Source organism: Panthera pardus, unplaced genomic scaffold (assembly GCF_024362965.1).
Source record: "Panthera pardus isolate Hobbes unplaced genomic scaffold, ASM2436296v1 HiC_scaffold_11, whole genome shotgun sequence".
In the NCBI taxonomy this organism is placed as follows: domain Eukaryota; kingdom Metazoa; phylum Chordata; class Mammalia; order Carnivora; family Felidae; genus Panthera; species Panthera pardus.
In genome coordinates, this window is record NW_026526666.1 from 64,440,826 (window position 1) to 64,458,492 (window position 17,667).

Here is a 17,667-nt window from a genome sequence, read left to right on the forward strand (position 1 = left end):
TGATAAAAGCCAGCATGGTTGAGTTTCTCACTTTTGTGCAACGTTTGAGGCAAGGTTTGAAAATGGGTTTCCAGATTCTGTTCACAGCAAGCTACTCATTACCGTGTCCTCTGGCTAGCAGGCATTCGAATCATCATTAGCAACTATTTCTAATGTGTTTCCTCTGTGCCAGGCTTGGCCTGGATAGTCTAATGAAGAAGTTTCCTAATTGACTAGTGGTTTGTGTTTTCACTAAAATTTCATAGTGCAGTGCTCAGTGTTGTGAGAAAGGGAAGCAAGAGTCTCAGAGACAGAGGGCCTAGAGGTTTGGGTTTTATCTTGTTGGTCATGCAGAGTCACTGAAGGGTTTGAGCAGGAAATTAGATCACCCTACTGTGGAAAATGAATTGGAGAGCAATGTGGGGATAGAAGGGGGTGGAATCAAGCCTGGGGTTAAAAAAGAACCCAAATTTCTAGCCTGAGTACCTGGGTGAATGGGGGAGGGGGAGGGGTCCCCTTCATATTGATGTGGAGTGAAAGGAGGGGGAAAAAAAACTTCTTAGAGCCGTTCGGTAAATTTTTTTTAATTTAGAAATAAATTGCATTTTAATTTGTTAAAGTTTTACACAATTGCCTGAAAAAATTTTGTGAGAGGCAACATGGTAGAGGGAAAATGCCTAGATTTCAGATCCTACAGATGTGGGCAACTCTGGATTAGTCAAAGGCATACTAATAAGCATGAGTAATTAGGGCACCTAACAAAGAATGAGAAGATATAAATCAATAAAATAATTTTGTATTTTTAAAAAACATCAAGGGGCGCCTGGGTGGCTCAGTCGGTTAAGCGTCCGACTTCAGCTCAGGTCACGATCTCGCGGTCCGTGAGTTCGAGCCCCGCGTCAGGCTCTGGGCTGATGGCTCAGAGCCTGGAGCCTGCTTCGGATTCTGTGTCTCCCTCTGTCTCTGCCCCTCCCCCGTTCATGCTCTGTCTCTCTCTGTCTCAAAAATAAATTAAAAAAAAAAAACGTTTAAAAAAAAAAACATCAAATAACCACTTGATGTGAAAAAAAGGTAAACATTTTTGGCTTTCTGATACTGATTTTGCAGTTTAGATCTTTTATTTTAAATTTATTATTAGGGTTGGGGAGGGGAGGTACCAGACTCTTTCCAGGTCTTAGGTCTAAAGGTCTTAACCTGGATTCTGATCTGGGTTTTGCCTTTATTGGCTGTGTGACCTTGGACAAGTCATCTTACCTATGGGTCTTGGTTTTGTTACCTATAACATGGGGATAAAAGATTTTTATGGGACCTTATTTTATAATTAGGTAATTGTTTTCTCTCCATGTGTCAGTGTTATCTTGTGAAGGTGTCTAACTTTTAAGACAGTCTCCCTTTGCTGCCATTCTTTTAATATCCAGGGAGCTGATGGTGAGGCTCTCTAGAGGTATTCAGGGCCTAAAACAGCTGCTCTACAGGCCTGGAGAAGGGGGTGGGGGGTGGGGCCTGCCTCCTGCCGCTGCCGCCGCCTCCTCTTCCTCCTCCTCCTCCTCTTCCTCCTCCTCCTCCTCCTCTTCCTCCTCCTCCTCCTCCTCCCCCTCCTCCCCCTCCTCCTCCTCCTCTTCCTCCTCCTCCTCCTCCTCCTCCTCCTCCTCCTCCTCCTCCTTCTCTGTGGCCCCAGTGGAGACAGAGTCACTGAGAAGACTTGCACCTGCTGGGGCCTGGAGTGGAAACTATTCCCAGCTGGTGCCCCTCCCCAGGCTTAAGGAATGGTGATTGTATTACAGTTTATAAATCAGGCCTCCCCACTGTCTGAAGAGGAAAGGCCAAAATTCTTTGCCTAACATATAAGTCTCCCCGCCCCCATGATACAGTCCCTCCTTGCCTCCATATTTAGCTCCATCTTCCTAACTTGGGAGCTGCTTGTAGTCTCTGCACCACTGCTAAAAAAAAAAAAAAAAAAAATTAACAACAAAACACCCTGGCTGTTTCTCACTGCCATGCATTTATGATGCTGGCTCCTCTCTCCGGAATGTTCCTTTATCTTTTACTTTTTTATTTTTATTTATTTTGTCACCCCTCCCAAGTCCGGATCCCCACCCCTGATTCTCTCCCCTACACCAGCACCAGAGTGCGAGGGCCCCTGCTTCCTTCTGCCTTTTAAGTAGAATGCTCTTCATCTTTTAACACTTTGGAAGCATTCCCTTCATCACCCAGGCTGGTTAGAGGCTTTTTCTGCCCCAAATTTCATCCATCACAGCGCTGATCACACTGTATTATCATCTGTGTGTTGATGGTCTCCACTTTCCACAGGACTATGAGCTCCTGGAGAATAGGGACTTGATTGGCTTCTTCTGTATCCTTAGTGCCCAGGGTGAGGCCGGGAACATGCTAGACCATCAGTGGCTGCTTGCTGAGATGAACAGCATAGCGTGGCACCTTAGCAGCCTCCAACCACCCCAGGACAAATCAGGCCCAGACTCATATTCCTATCTAGGGACCAGTGTAAGCCACAGGGGTATATTCTTTTTGAAACTGCTCATCAAGAAAAGTTCCTGTCTGAGTCAGAGCTGACACATGATGGATCAATACTCTTTCTTGGGCTGTGTTCAGGAAGGGTCTTTTTAAAAAAGGTTTTAAGATAATGGAGGAAAAGGGCCCAACAGAGTGCTACCCTGGCACCCTAAAGTACATGCTCAAAAACTTAATGCCAATAAATCAATATCCTCATGGCTAAAGAACCACAAGTCCAAGTTTGGCACTTTTTTTTTTCTTGGAATACTAAGAATTAGTCATCATTATAAATTCTTGTTTTCATAGTTGTGTCCCTGATTATGAGTTTATGAGGAATTTATGAGGCTCCACACACAGGGACTAAGAATTCTATCCTCTTTTTTCTTAATTTATTTTTTTAATGTCTTATTTATTTTTGAGAGAGAGTGTGCAAGTGAGGGAGGGACAGAGGGGTGGAACAGAAGATCCGAAGCGGGTTCCACACTGACAGTAGCAAACCCGATGCGGGGCTTGAGCCCACCAGCCACAAGATCATGACCTGAGCCGAAGTCCGACACTCAACCGACTGAGCCACTAGGCTCCCCAAGAATTCTGTCCTCTTTGAAATCCTTCAAAGATGTCCCTTATAGCAATGGTGACCCCCTACTCCTTATTCTCTTAGAGCACCTGCTTAAAATAGATTCTTGGGCCCACCTAGATGTACTAAATAAAAGTCTGGATTCTAAACAAGCAAACCCCAGGAGATTTCTCACACATACTAAAGCAGATGGCCCACTCCAGTGGTATGTAGTCCTCCTTGGTTTGGCACCATGACCCTCTGCAGTCTGGGCTCCATAGCTTCAGCTTTTTATAACAGCAGTTCCACCAAAACATCTGCTTTTTGCCCCCCTTCACACAAGCCTAGCCAATTCCTAATCCTCTAAAACTCAGCCCAATGTCACCTCCTCCAGGAAGCCCTCCTTGACCCTCAGGGTCTGTGGTGCTCTGACAGTCCTTGTACTTGTCAGTTTTTTTCACATGGTTTGGGACAGGCTGTAAGTGCCTCAAGGGCCTGTATTGTGTCTGACTCATCTCTATTTCCAGTGCCTAGCTCAAGACCAGTACAGATAAGATACTTAGAAACTCTTTACTGAAGGAAAGGGAAGGGACTCTGAGGCACAAATTCTATCTTCTGGTGGATCCATTGAACATTGAAAGGGTAGCACTTTGGAGAAGGATCTGGATTTACAGCACTTCTCTGCTATGTACAAATGTGTTTATGTTACCTCTCTGAGCCTCATTTTCCTTATCACTAAAGTAGGGATAATGTTTCCTTTTCAGGACTACTGTGAAGGTTAAAGGGTTTAATGAGATAAAGTGAGATGCTTAGTTCAATGGCTGGCACATTTTCATTGTGTAATAAATCATTGGAGGACTATCTTCTGGAAGGGGAGCAAGGCTTGTTCTGTACAACTGCAGAGAGCAGAAGTAGGCCTGATGATGGAAGCTGCCGGGAGACAGACCTCAGAACTAGGCCCGATGTATGGAAGCCTTAGGAAGTGGTGAGTGTCCTATCACAGGAATATGCAAGCCAAGGGTAGATGCTCACCTGTCAGGGCTGATGCGGAGATCTCCACAATTCTATGTGAGAATTGGGGTCAGAGGTCTGTGTGGTGAAAGATGGGAGCCCAGTGAGGCTTTTCTATTCAGTGCTCTCCATAATTCATCACCCATTCAACCAATACTGAGAGTGGGCTGAATCTGACAGGTTCCCTGTCATTTAGGAGCTCACATCTATGACGTGCCAGATGCTCTAATCCTCTCAGCAGCCCTGAGAGTTTCTCAACTCTCAGAAAAAGTGGCTTGTCAAGAGACAGACCCAGAGAGTAGTGCAGCTGGGATTAAAATGGAGTCCTGCCCATTTCCTGACTCCTTTTCCCACTTCCTGAGGGTGCCCGTCATCCAGATGTTGAAAATTCTTTGCATTATCTGGGAGATCCCAAAACAGCATCCAGGGCTCTTCTGGGCACCAAACAGATGCTGATGAACAAGAGTTAAAAGGCTGAGGTCAGCTTCAGGAGGTTGTGGTCTCCCTCAGATGCTCTGTGCCCCAAGGTTCTCCAGTCTGGGCCATGTGGAGAGCCCAGGAGAACATGCTGAGGTCAGATCTTACCGCTCACGTATGTAGCCGAGCTGCCTGGGCCTCGACTTTCTGAGGGAACTTGAAACCCAGCTAGGTTCCATCAGCTCCAAGAATAGCAGCTGACCCTGCTCTCCCTGGGCTGGTGGCCTCCAGTCAGATTCTAGGAGGCCCCAGCAGACACCAGACATCAGTGGCAGCAAACTTTGACCGTGAAGCTGCTCTGGGCTCGAGTAATTATGGCTACATTTATGAAGGGCCCGTGAAGCTGCTCTGGGCTCGAGTAATTATGGCTACATTTATGAAGGGCCCTCTGTGTACAGGGCACCTTCTGGAGGAGGGGACATCCTTCCAGGGACGTCTAGGATGTTGGTGAGGAAATTGGAGCTCAGAGATACTGAGAAATTGCCTAAGGTCACAACAGTATGTAGCAGAGCAGGATTTGAACCTGAGCTGCCTATGCCAGTGACCCTACTTTTGTGAAGAAAGAAGAATGTTCTTGAGGCCTGAGAAGAATCTTGGGCAGAGGTGATAAATGACATTAACATTCAGAGTGGAATTACTTCCAGCAGGGTGGGCCCAGGCACTTAGAACCACAAAATCTGAGAACCAGTAGAGATCCTGGAGAGCAACTCCATTTGCTTGAGCCTGTTTCCTCATCTATAAAATGAGACTCACACCCACATGGCAGGTGGAAGAGCATAAACATAGACTTTGGAGCCAGGCACATGTGGATTCGAATCCTGACTGTGGCATTTTCTAACTGTAAGACCTTGGACAAGCCACATCGCTGCCTCTCTGGATTGTTTTCTCATTCATTTGTTCCACAAATGGATTTTTTTTTTAATTTTTAATTTTTGTTTGTTTATTTATTTATTTATTTATTTATTTATTTATTTATAAGAGAGAGAAAGAGAGCAGAATCTGTGGAGAGGAGTAGAGGGAGAGGGGGTGAAAGAATTCCAAGTAGGCTCTATGCTCCATGCAGAGCCTGATGCAGGGTTCAGTCCCACGACCCTGGGCTCATGACCTGAGCCAAAATCAAGAGTTGGACTCTCAACTGACTGAGCCACCCGGGTGCCCCCCACAAATGGCTTTTGAACACCTACTGTGTGCCAGGCATTATTCTAGTAGTTGGGGATACATTGTAGAAAAAAAAAAAAAGACAAAAATCATTACCCCTGTCAAGTTTAAATTCTAGAGTTCTGAAAAATATCTCATTAGATTGTTGTGAGGGTTAAACCAAGGAATGTACAAAGGTGTAATGCGTCTGGGAATGGTGCCTGGTAAATAAGTGCTCAATTTAATGATATCATTATGATGTGAACATGCCTGGTGAGTGCTCAGTAAAATAACATTTAATTTGATACTGAATTCAGCCATTTCATTTAATACACAAGAAAACAGACTGGAGAGGACATGAAGTGCTGTCAGTTGCCCAGCAAGATTATGATAGGTCCCCAGCACCTAATCTGGTATTTGTACTGTTATCCACTAAATCCATAGGGCTGCCTCTGACAAAGGGAGCTAGTGGGGAAGTGGGCAGATTGAATCTTACAGCCAGTAAAGTTCAAGGTAGACTTATAGCTAATTGATGGATTCCAGAGCTCAAGTGGGCTTTAACTCTTGGTGCCAAATGCTTCCTGTGTTTCTCAGGTGTGCCAGGAGCTTTCCAGGCTCAGCTTCTTGTGTGCGTGGCAGGATGGGCTGAAGGTGGGGTGGGGTGGTGAAGAGCCATAGTTAGAAGGTGCTGCTCAGGGCCAGTTTCATGAATGTGCCACCTGTGCATTTTCATAGAACCTTATGCTTGGTTTAATTCTCTACTGTCACTACCTTAAAATTCTTAATTTCTTAACAAGGACCTCTGCATTTTCATTTTAATTTCACTGGGTCCTATAGATTATGTGGTTTCTTTATGTAGGTGCTGTGCTCTGGGGTGGGAAGCATCAGCCCCCAACCTGCAATTGTCCTGGGACTTGTCAGAAGCTTATCGATCCCTAATGGGCCAATGACTGAGTCATCAACAGACAGGAATGAGGCCGGACCAAGCCCCATCATGCAGGTCTGGCCTGTGAATGAAAATCTCTAAGAGACTGGAATGGGGCAAGGAAGAAGACAGGCTTTCAGGAGATTCTAGGGGCATGTTCTGAGGGGGATTTCAGCTCAGTGAGAGAAAGTGTTTCCTAATATTAAGTCAAAATATAATCATAATGTTTAAAATATACCTCATTAAAGATGTAAAAAATATAATAATGGCAGCTAACATCAACTGGGTACTTACTATGTACAAGGAGTTATGCTAAGTACTTCATTGAAAATGTGAGGGATCAGGGCTCCTGCCTGGCTCAGTCAGTAGAGCATACACTCTTGATATTAGGGTCGTGAGTTCAAACCCCAAACTGAGCATAGAGCTTATTGGGAAAAAGAAGGAGAAGGAGGAGGAGGAGGAGGAGGAGGAGGAAAAAGAAGGAGAAGGAGGAAGAGGAGGAGGAGGAGGAGGAGGAGGAGGAGGAGGAGAAGGAGAAAGAAGGAAAAGGAGGCTAGCAGAGTGGTCAAGAACACAGGCTCTGGAGATGTACTGCCTGGGTTCACTTCTGGCTCCACCACTGATAGGCTGTATGATCTGGGGCAAATTACTTGACCTCTTTGTGCCTTCTTTTCATCAACCGGAAAATGGGGATAAAAATGGTACCTACCTCCTGCGGTTATTTTTATTAAATGAGTTTACATGTGGAAGACACTTAGAACAGTATGGGACGTATGCTAAGCACTGTATGTGTTTATTGTTTTATTTAATGGTCAGCATAATCCTGTGGTATAGGTATTGTTCAGCATTATTTTCATTTAACAGATAGATAAACTGAACCTTAGAAGAGGTAGATGGCTTGCTGACTACAGAGTTGGTAAGTGGTGGAGCCAACAACTGTCAAGGAAGTTTCAGGGAGAACCCCCCCTTAGGAGTTAGGTCAGACATGGTGACCATTATGCCCAGTGCATAGACCAGAGTAGGCATCTGGTGAGTTTTTGGTAAACTAATCAAGTATTTATTATTTTTTTTCTCTCTGAGATTCTCAGGGAAATGTGCACTCTGCCTGGAGAAGGATTCAGGAACCCTACTGCTTGGGATTTCTTACCGATTGTTGGCCTTAGCATAGTTAAGTATCAAGTGTGTCTCCCTCCAAGCCTTCTGAAATAATTGCTGTTTGCTTCCTCCTTTCATCCTGTGGGCACTACCCAGGCTCCAGTCTCATCATCTCTGGACTCTGAACCCAGTACCACTGTATACTAATCCTGGTCTCTCACACCTGCAGAGCACTTCACAGTGCACAGTGTTTTCACATTCAGCGATTCATTGGTCCGTGTGGCAAACAGCTCAGTACTCATGGCAGGCCTCTGCACAGACCCCAGCTGGGCAGGGCTACCCCCCAACAACAGGGCAGACTGTGTGGGAGGCATGTACAGTCTGGACACTGAGGGAGCTTGTGAGCTGTTATTCTCTAGCTGGTGTGTGGGGATCCTCTAAACCAAGGAGTGGACTGAGAGGGGAAAACCCTCAGCAGGGTATGTTCATGGCCACTCACACTTACGACCTCAGACTCAGATCCAGTGCTTGGGAAGAACTATCTGAAGATGGGCAGTCTCTTAGCAACTCTAGAAGTTTAGAAGGTATGCCTTCAATGAAATTGGAACTACAGAGGGCTGGGGTCCTAACCTTCATCCCTGCTAGAGAATATCTTTCCCAAATTGCTATCAGCTTATAGCCAGGATTGCTGTAGGACATACAGTGGAGTGCCAGCATACCTATATTTAACAGCAATTAGAGCAAACACTCTGTGCCAGGTACTCTTTCAAGTGTTCTATGAATATTAACCCTTAATTCTCACAACAACCCTATGGGATAGGTACTATTTTTTTGACTTACAGAAATTCAATTTTACTTGTGAGTGAAAAGAGACAGATGGGAAGAGAAGGACCGATAACATATTAAATATTAATTCATTCACTCAGCATATTCCCCAGAAGAGTGTGTTAGGGGAGAGGTAAATCTGCTGTTCCTTCCATTGGTATCAGCTCCTACATGCCTCATAAAATCCTTGGCGTGTGCTCATTTTGCCACACCGTATGTGATTCCAGTGTTTAAGGCAAGGCAGTCTCTTCAGATACACCACCAAAGAAACAGCAGTCTTTTCTGTTGCTAGGGGATAATTGGCTGTGCTATTGAGAGGTGGGTTCTGTACTTTACTTCTTGAATGAGTGTAAGGCTTTCCAAGGATAATTTTATTTATCTTTCATACTTATTTAATTATTTTATATATTTTATATATTATCTTATATTTATTTTATTTATATATTTTATTTATTTTTAATATTTTATTTGAGAAAGAGAAAGAAAGTGAGTGGGGGAGAGGGGCAGAGGGAAAAAGAGAATCTTAAGCAGGCTTCACGCTCAGCAGTCCCGCAATCCTGGGATCATGACCTGAGCCGAAATCGAGAGTCGGACACTCAACCGACTGAGTCACCCAGGTGCCCCTCCAAGGATAATTTTAATTATACATGCTACTTTAGAATCTTACCATAGGTAATCTCTGACTGACCGATAGCTCACAAATAAGGTAATCAACCATCTCAGTTTGTCTGGGACCAAAGAGACTCATGGGGCACAAGACTTTCAGTGTTAAAACTGAGAAAGTGCCAGGCCAACTGGGATGAGTTGGTCACTCTACTACAGAACACATCTCTGGGTCTATTGTGAGGGAGCCCTGTTGAGGCCATGGTCCATTACATCATTCTTTAGGAGGATCTCAGGAGATACTCTTGTCTGGTCTTCATACCAAGAATAGTTGTATGTCCCCTAAAGAGTAAGTGGTTTGTTTTTATCTCATGAACACTGTGAACTGTGTAAGTGAACAGGTTTCCCTTTTTGCCTTGGCTGCTGGAAGTCTTAGAGCTAAATATGTGGGATACAAATTTAGCTGTTGTAGGTCACTATGTTCTGCACTTTTTGCATCATTCCAGGCTCCGCTTTGCCCCTACCATGTTTGTTTGTTTTTTTTTCAGTCTTATCCTATCTTAAACTTAGATCTTGTTTTATTTTAAATGTCTTTCTGGATTAAGGCAGGGTAAAATTAAGCAGTTCTTAGCTTAGAGTCCATGGATCCTGCTGAGGGTTATTGAAAATCTGAAATGATACACAAAATGATATGTATGTATACATTTTTTTCCTGGGGAAGAAGGAGCCAGAGATTTTAAGAAATTTCTTAAAAGAGTTTGTGTTCTCCAAAAATTTAAGAGCCAGTGGTGTAAGTGAACCAAGAGACAAATAAATGGTTATAGTAGAAGGAAGTTGGAGGATTGAAAGTTCCAGTTGTGGTGCTGGTATTTGAAAATGTTGGAGTGCTGGTATGGAGGAATGTTGGTGGAGCAGAATGTTGGAATGGCAGAGAGAGGAATGTTGCAGGGGTGGAATGTCACCCATAGGGAATGGCAAGGTGACAGAATGTAGTGTGCTGGAACATCCGTGTGTTAGAATATTAGTATGTTCTGGAATGTTGATGTCACTGGGTCCCTAAAACACCGCCTTCTAGATGTCCTGGCATCCTTCTTGCTTAGTTTTACCTCAGTGTTGAGCCTCTGATTCAGACTCTGATTCCCATATCCCCAGCTTAGTGGCCTATAAGGGCCCAATAAAGACCTAGTTGGCTGCTAGAGCTTCTCACTTATGGGCATCTGGCTGGCTCTTGGGCTTCTGTCAGCTTCACACTGAGATGTCAGGGACTGCACAGAGACCATGCCAGCCTGTGGCTACTGTATGTCCTTTCTTCTAGGGTAGCCTGACTGAGCTGCTGGCCAGCAAGCTGCCTGCAGATGGGGCTCTCACTACTGGAGTTCACCTTCTGGGGACATAAGACTGAAGGCAACTCAGGATCCTTGTAGTTGGTCAGGAGCAGGGGAAGCCAGGTCAGAGTTAGTTGGGGGAGAGTTGAGGCTTCATTATCAAAGAAACTAGATCCAAAGGCGAAATCCAGGAGTTGGGATGGAACAGAGACTGATATCCCTCGGCCTGGAGTTTAGAGTGGGAATAGAAGAGGAACTGGGGAGAGGGCTGCATTCCTGGGTGTTCTCTCCTCCTTTTTCTCCATCCATTCATTCAGTTGGCTAACATTTGCTGACTCTTCTCTGTGGCAGACTTTTCCATACCCTAGAGTTAACAGTCTCTAATGCAGGAGACAGGGGCATATTCAATGACAACCCAGTGTGGTCACTGATGTAACTTACATAGGAAAGCTGTAGGGGCTGCAGGAGACCAGAGTAGGTTCCAACCCAGCGTGAGAATCAAAAATTTTCCTAGGGAAATGCTATCTGAGCTGACTCTGGATGGAGTCAGGAGGGGTAGGAGGAGGGGCAACTGTGTGGAGGGAAGTCTGCCTCAAGGGCCAAGGCACATGGAAATTTCCCAGTGTCTAGGTGTGGGCCTTAGATGAAGGCGCTAATGATCACAGACTGTCCAGCTCTTTGGGCCACACAAGTTTGATCTTGTCCAGGTCTAATCTAATTGCCTTCAGATCCCTCTCTCCAACTATTCTAATAACCCACAAATTTAAGTCTGTGTCAATCAGTTCCAACCAGGATGAGATAACTGGCTCTCAATGTTTGGAGACATTTCCTGATTATGAGAGAACAGGATTTTCTGGAGGTTCAAAGCCTCCTACTTCTCAGCCATCCTGCTGCTTTTTTCTGGGCCCACACCTAAGCCTTATCCCAACAGCTGAGTGCGCCATTTAACTACCCTTCTGTCCATTTTAGTTACCTCAAGTTTAAAATGAGCTCCATAATGGTGTGAGCAAAGCTCACTAAACTGGGAGGCAAGACAACTGTATTCAAACCCTGGCTCTTGTACAGAGGCTTTATAGACAGTGCTGTGTGAGGTTGGGCAGGGCACCTCCTCTCTCTGGGCCTCAGCTTTCCCATCAATAAAAAGGGAGAAGGCTTGCAGAGTCTTGAGGCCTCTTCCTGCCTTGGCATTTGTGTCTGTATTGAATCTTGAATGTCCTGCTTTCAGCTTGCTCCTTTGAAGTAAAGGCCATGTGTTAGAGCAGACCCTGGGAACAGGAGACCTGGATATGATTTGGGCTCTGACTTGCTTTGGAAGTCACAAGTTCTGAGCTTGGAACAGTCACTAAACCTCTCTGAGGTCCTGTGTTCTCATTTTGGTAAACTGAAGTAATACCTAACTCACAGAGTTTTGTGAGGCTCCCATGAACTAAATAAATAAAGGCAATATGATGATGATGGTGATGATAATCTGTCTACACTGGAGTCCATCTCTTGGGGTAAACTACAATTGTGAGTGTTGTTAGTGGCCAACTCCAGAATCCTAGGGAATATGAACAAGTCTTTGAAAGCCTTCCCCATGGCTGAGCAAACATTTCCCAGCAATAGCTACTACTCAGGGGGAAAAGGGAGTTAATATTTCCTGACTACCTACATCCATTCTTTTTATTCCATTCCTGCAAGGTGAGTGTTAGTGACCTGCTGGGTGACCAGTAAATAAACCCTTCAGAGACAAATTCTCTATAAAATGTAATATTACCTGATTCCAAGATTGCTAAAGGCTTGAGGCGCCTGTGTGGCTCAGTTGGTTAGGCATCCAACTTCAGCTCAGGTCATGATCTTGCGGTTTGTGGGTTCAAGCCCCACATTGGCTCTGTGCTGACAGCTCAGAGCCTGAAGCCTGCTTTGGATTCCATGTCTCCCTCTCTCCCTGCCCTTCCCCCACTCACACTCTGTCTCTCTCTCAAAAATAAACATTAAAAAAATTTTTTGAAAAAAGATTGCTAAAGGCTTTAGTGGACATTGGATGTTTTTGGCTGCCCAACATCCAGATACTTTTGTCTGTTTGGAGGAACTCCAAGCTATACAGAAGCTGAAGGGGGCAGCAACTCTTCCCCTGACCCATGTGGATCTGGACTGAGCCAAGCTGATGCCCTCACCTGAGCCTTGAGTCTGGTGGGAGTTAGGCAGAGGGGTGAGGACAGAGATTATGTCGGGAGGCTGAGGTGAGGACAAGAGCCCAGTAGTGCCATGGTGAGCAGCAAGTGGCAAGTAGCATGAGGTGAAGTCTGTCCTAAACAGTTCCTGTGGAGGACTTTGGCTATGCCCAGTTACCCCTGAATTCTATCTGGCCCTCTAGTCTCCTCATCATTTCAGTGAACCATCCAACAGCCTTCCAATAAAGCTCCTTTTTGCTTAGGTTTGCCAGGGATGGTTTCAGTTGTTTGCAACTGAGAATCCTCACTGATATAGAGTAAACCATGTAGCATGCCAGACACAATGCCCATTATATACTAAGCACTCAAAAAAACCACACACACACAAACACACACACAGAAACTAAGGTTCAGAGAAGTAAAATGATCTGCCTGAGGTCACATAGCTAGGCAGTGGTGCTGGTAAGGGGCTAACCATGAACATCTTTCTAGCACATTGTATTTAGATATCAGTTTACAGCACAGCATGTAATTCTTGAACAATTTATTGTTGATACATTTTTTCAGAAGCTTCAGAACACCCTGTGAGGCCCACAGGGCCATAATACTCTCTTTAGACAAAGAGGAAGGTGCTAGCTTAATGTAACCCTATTATCAGTAGTGGCCTGGGAGCCGGATCTCACGTCTGTGGCCCAGAGCTGGTATCCTTGTGGTGTCCACATATATAAGCTCACATGCACCCATGCTGTGGACCTAGTGAAGCAGCCCCATCGGAATACATGGGAACCTGGTGCATTAGCCACCTGGGGTGAGTCAGCAGCCAGCTGCCTCTGAGGCCATCAGAGAGGCACACCATGTACCAGAACCTACAGAAAGGAATGCTCCTGTAGCTACATGCTAATGGTGTGAGGGAATAGGGGGGATGGTGCTTGGGGTATGGGGTAAGGGGGGCTACAGGTGGAACCATCCTAGATTGGGGCCTCTTCTGCTGGGCCTACTAATTGAGGGAAGTCTTGATTCCTGCAGTGTTGGCAAAGTGGTTTAATTGGACCTAATGGAAAAATATGTGTGATGAATATGGATCATACAGGTGATGAGGCCCCAAGGAAGGTTGGCTGGAGGAAGGGTGATAAGCTGAAGACAGGTCTGAGGGGAATTAGGCTGTGGTTCCGTGGGTGAGCCCAGACACTGGACAGCAAGGACAGCTGCTCCTCCCCAGGGGCCTAGAATGCTGACCTGGGTCTTCACCCTGCCTGGCTTCAGACCTTGCCTTCACACCTGCATGGAATCAGAGAATGTCAGACTCACAGGGTTCTGGGATTAGAATCAGGCTCAGGATTCTAGAATCGTAGACCTTTAGCATCACACATGTTAATCATGGAAAAGTTCAGAATCTAACAATCTGAAAGTTGGAGGCCCTTGGGAAAAAATTTAGGCGATCCTTCTTCAGCCTTCATTTAATAACAATAAATAACACATCTGGTGAGCTTAGCTTATCACATCTTTCCAAGTCCTTTCACATCAGCACAGCCATCACACAGGAGGGAGTGGTATTCTTTCAGGTTGAGTAATGTGCACAAGATCAAAATGAGCAGGTTGGGACTGGAACTCAGCTTTGCAGGATGAATTCTCTTTTCCATATGCCAAGGTTTTGATACCCTTGTCTGTTAAAGTTATAGGAGCACTTAACTACTTGGCAGAATGTGTCAAAATTCTCAGGTGTTTGTTGTGTAAACTCTGCATGGTCCTGTACTGGCTTTCTTAATGCATTCTGGAAAATCGCAAGGCTCTGAGATGTGATGCTCTTTTGTTGCATTTGCATAGTCAGGGCGGGTACATTCTGCAGTAGCTTGTTGGCAGGTTTTATCATCTAGCACTATTTCAGTTCACCAAGGACTTCAACAGCTTACCCAAGAATAGATTTGAAGTCACCAATGTAAAGACTGAACTTCACGTCACTCCAGGTTTAGTCAGAACATGTTCTGAATTTCTTAGAATAGAAAGTTAAACTACCAAAAATGCGGAAAGAAGGAAAAAGGAACAACAGGACTCTCTGGATAGGAGGGGTGGTTGTGGTGAGGTCAAGGTGCGCCCCGTGCAGGAAATGAAGTGTGTTTGGGACTCTGCCACTAAAAGGCTGTGGGTAGCCTGGAGCAGGTCTCTCCCCTTCTCTGGGTCTCAGTTTTCCCCGATTTCAAACGGGGATAATAATTCCTGTCCTGGGGAAGTTCGGGCTTATCAGCCCTGAGGCGAGTTAGGGAGGAGATCTGCAGCCACAGAAGAAAGAGCTGAGAGAGATGGAGAAGGGGGAGGGGTTCAGAACAGCAGGGAGCTGTGAGGGGCTTACGGTCTCCATGGTAACGCACAGCAGCCTGGAGGGAAGGCGGGGCTTGGGAACCCTCGCTGGAGGTTTTGAAAATGAACGTTTCACAAAGGAAGCTCCCTCCGCTCCGGAGAAAGGCCGCCGAGATACACGTCTCGGCCCTGGAACTGCCCTCAGCGAGGGCTGCGCCGTGATTCTTGCCCCCTGTTGTCAGACTTGGAGAACAAGGCCCAGGGAGAGGACGAGCGTAGCCAGCTAGTCACTGGCAGGGCCCGCGTTTGAACTCAGCTGTCCTGACCTGTAATCGGTGCCCTTCTCTGTACCAGAACATTGTTTCTCTGAACCTTGGTTTTCCCGGTTGTATAATGAGACAGCTGATAGGAATAGGTCTCAGAGGGCCCTTTGAGCTCTGACAGTTTTCAATGAAACTATTAGCAAACACACCGGAGATGGTGAATGCTAAGATGAGGATCATGTGATCTGATCCCACATGGGGCCACCATGTGGCCCACACATTGTCTGATTTGTCTCTGAATCCCCCACCCCAACAAATGTGGGGTGAGCACTGGTATTTGTGGAACTGATGTAGAGAAATGTTGGGATTTGGAGCTGACGGCCAAGAAAGAATTCTTGAGATGATTTTGGTGCAAAAAGATGGTTTTGTTAAAGCACAGGGACAGGACCCATGGGCAGAAAGAGTTGCACTGGGGTCATGAGGAGTGGCTGATTATATACTTTCAAGTTGGGAGGGGGTTAGGAACAGTCCAAGCCTCAAAGGTATTTTGGAAACAAATTTTCCAGGACCCTGAGGCGGCTAGCTATTGTTAGGAAAAGGTCATTTATTATTGTTTAGTAAAACCTCAGTTATGAGACTCTTCAGATGTATATGAGTGGGTCATATGCTTGGAGTATGTTTGCCAACATGCATCTTGTGGGGTGGAGATAAAGGAAGTTTCCAAAGGAATTTCTATATGTTTCAAGTAGACTCATAGGATCCTGGGGGGTCAGCCTATGATTGCCTTTTTGCCCTTAGCAAATTGTCAAATGGAGGCAGCTGAACTTCTAGAGGACTGTCCTCTGCCTGTCACAAGGACTTGTCAGTGGGCTGTAAGTTGTAAGGAAATTTCTTTTCTTTTGCCTTTGTTTCCTACATCAGAACGAGTATTTATGCAGATGGACACATTTATTTTTTTGTTCCACAAGGTTTAAAGAGCACCTACTCTGTGGCAGGTACTGTGATAGCTCACAGAAATGCTCACTTACTGAGGCCTGGAGTGTTCTGGAAGCCTTGTTGGAGGAGGGCTTCCCAGCCAAGTATGACTTTTCCTCATCCTGTCTCCAGAAGGATGATTTCATTTTCAAGTTTCCTACTGAGCAGTGAGGTACGCAGCTGGACTAAGACCTTTTCTTGGAAAAACTCAGGAAGTTCTGTTGAAGAAGAGGGTGAGGCAGGTGGTCCCTGTCAGCTTCTCCTGAGAGGTCCCACTTTATTTTTTTCTTTCCCAGTTAGCTTATTGGAGAGGTGTGTTGAGGCCATACCTCTTCCTCATCCCTCACCTGGTATGGCAAAACAAACACTGAACCAAGAGTCAGAAACCTGGATTCAAATTCTGACTATCTCCAGCTCAGTGTGTGGCCTTCTGCAGGTTGTTTTCCTTCCCTGGTCGTCATTTGCTAAGATAGATAGATTGGTAGATAGATAGATAGATAGATAATCTTCATAGTGGTGTAATGAGAATGAAGTAGGAAAATGGCTATGAAATCCTTCCTACCTCCTCACCAGAATCCTATTTATCATTTACTGTGAGCCAAACATTTTACAAACATTATCTATAAACTGAGCAGCAATCCTGCAATGTTGGTATTTGTTATCCAAATTTAACACATAAGGAAACAGACTCTTCTGGAGAAGTGAAGAAATTTGTTGAAGATCATACATCTAGGAAGCCACGGGATCAGGATCCAGACCCTAGTCTTTCTGATCAAAGTATAACTTTAACAGCAAATTCCTTGGAATCTCCATTCCAAATGACATTCCTCCACCAAATGACATTTATTGAGTATATACTGTGAATTAAGTGGCAGCTGGGGATAGATTAAGGAATAAGACAGTATCATTCAGGGTGTCAGAAGGAAATAGATGGCATTCTCAAACTGGGTAATCTGAAAAGGGTTTATATATATGTATGTGTGTGTGTGTGTGTGTGTGTGTGTATAATATATATATGTATTATATATATGTATACACACTATATATATATATATATATATATATATTAGAGAGAGAGAAACAGCATGAGAGGGGGAGAAGGGCAGAGGGAGAGAGAGAGAGAATCTTGAGCCATCTCCACACTCAGTGCAGAGCCCACTGCGGAGCTGGATCTCATGAACCGTGAGATCATGACCTGAGCCGAAATCAAGAGTCAGATGGTCAACCGACTGAGTCACCCAGGAGCCCTTTGAGAAGAGTTTAATAAAGAGATTATTTAATAGAGGGACAAGGAATAGGGAAATACTCCAGGGCAAGTCGTGTTAGGGCACTGGTAACTACCCTTAGGCCTAAAGGAGCGAGGGTGGGAGTAATTACTAGAATCTGGAGACAAAGAAAGCTGTTGTAAGGGCTACCTGATTGGAATTATATCCCTTGTTACAGGAATTACATCCCTTGGTCCAGAGATGCGGCCCATGGTGAACCTTCAGGAAGGAAGCTAGGAAAATATGTATTCTGCTAGGACTTCAGTTGGCCA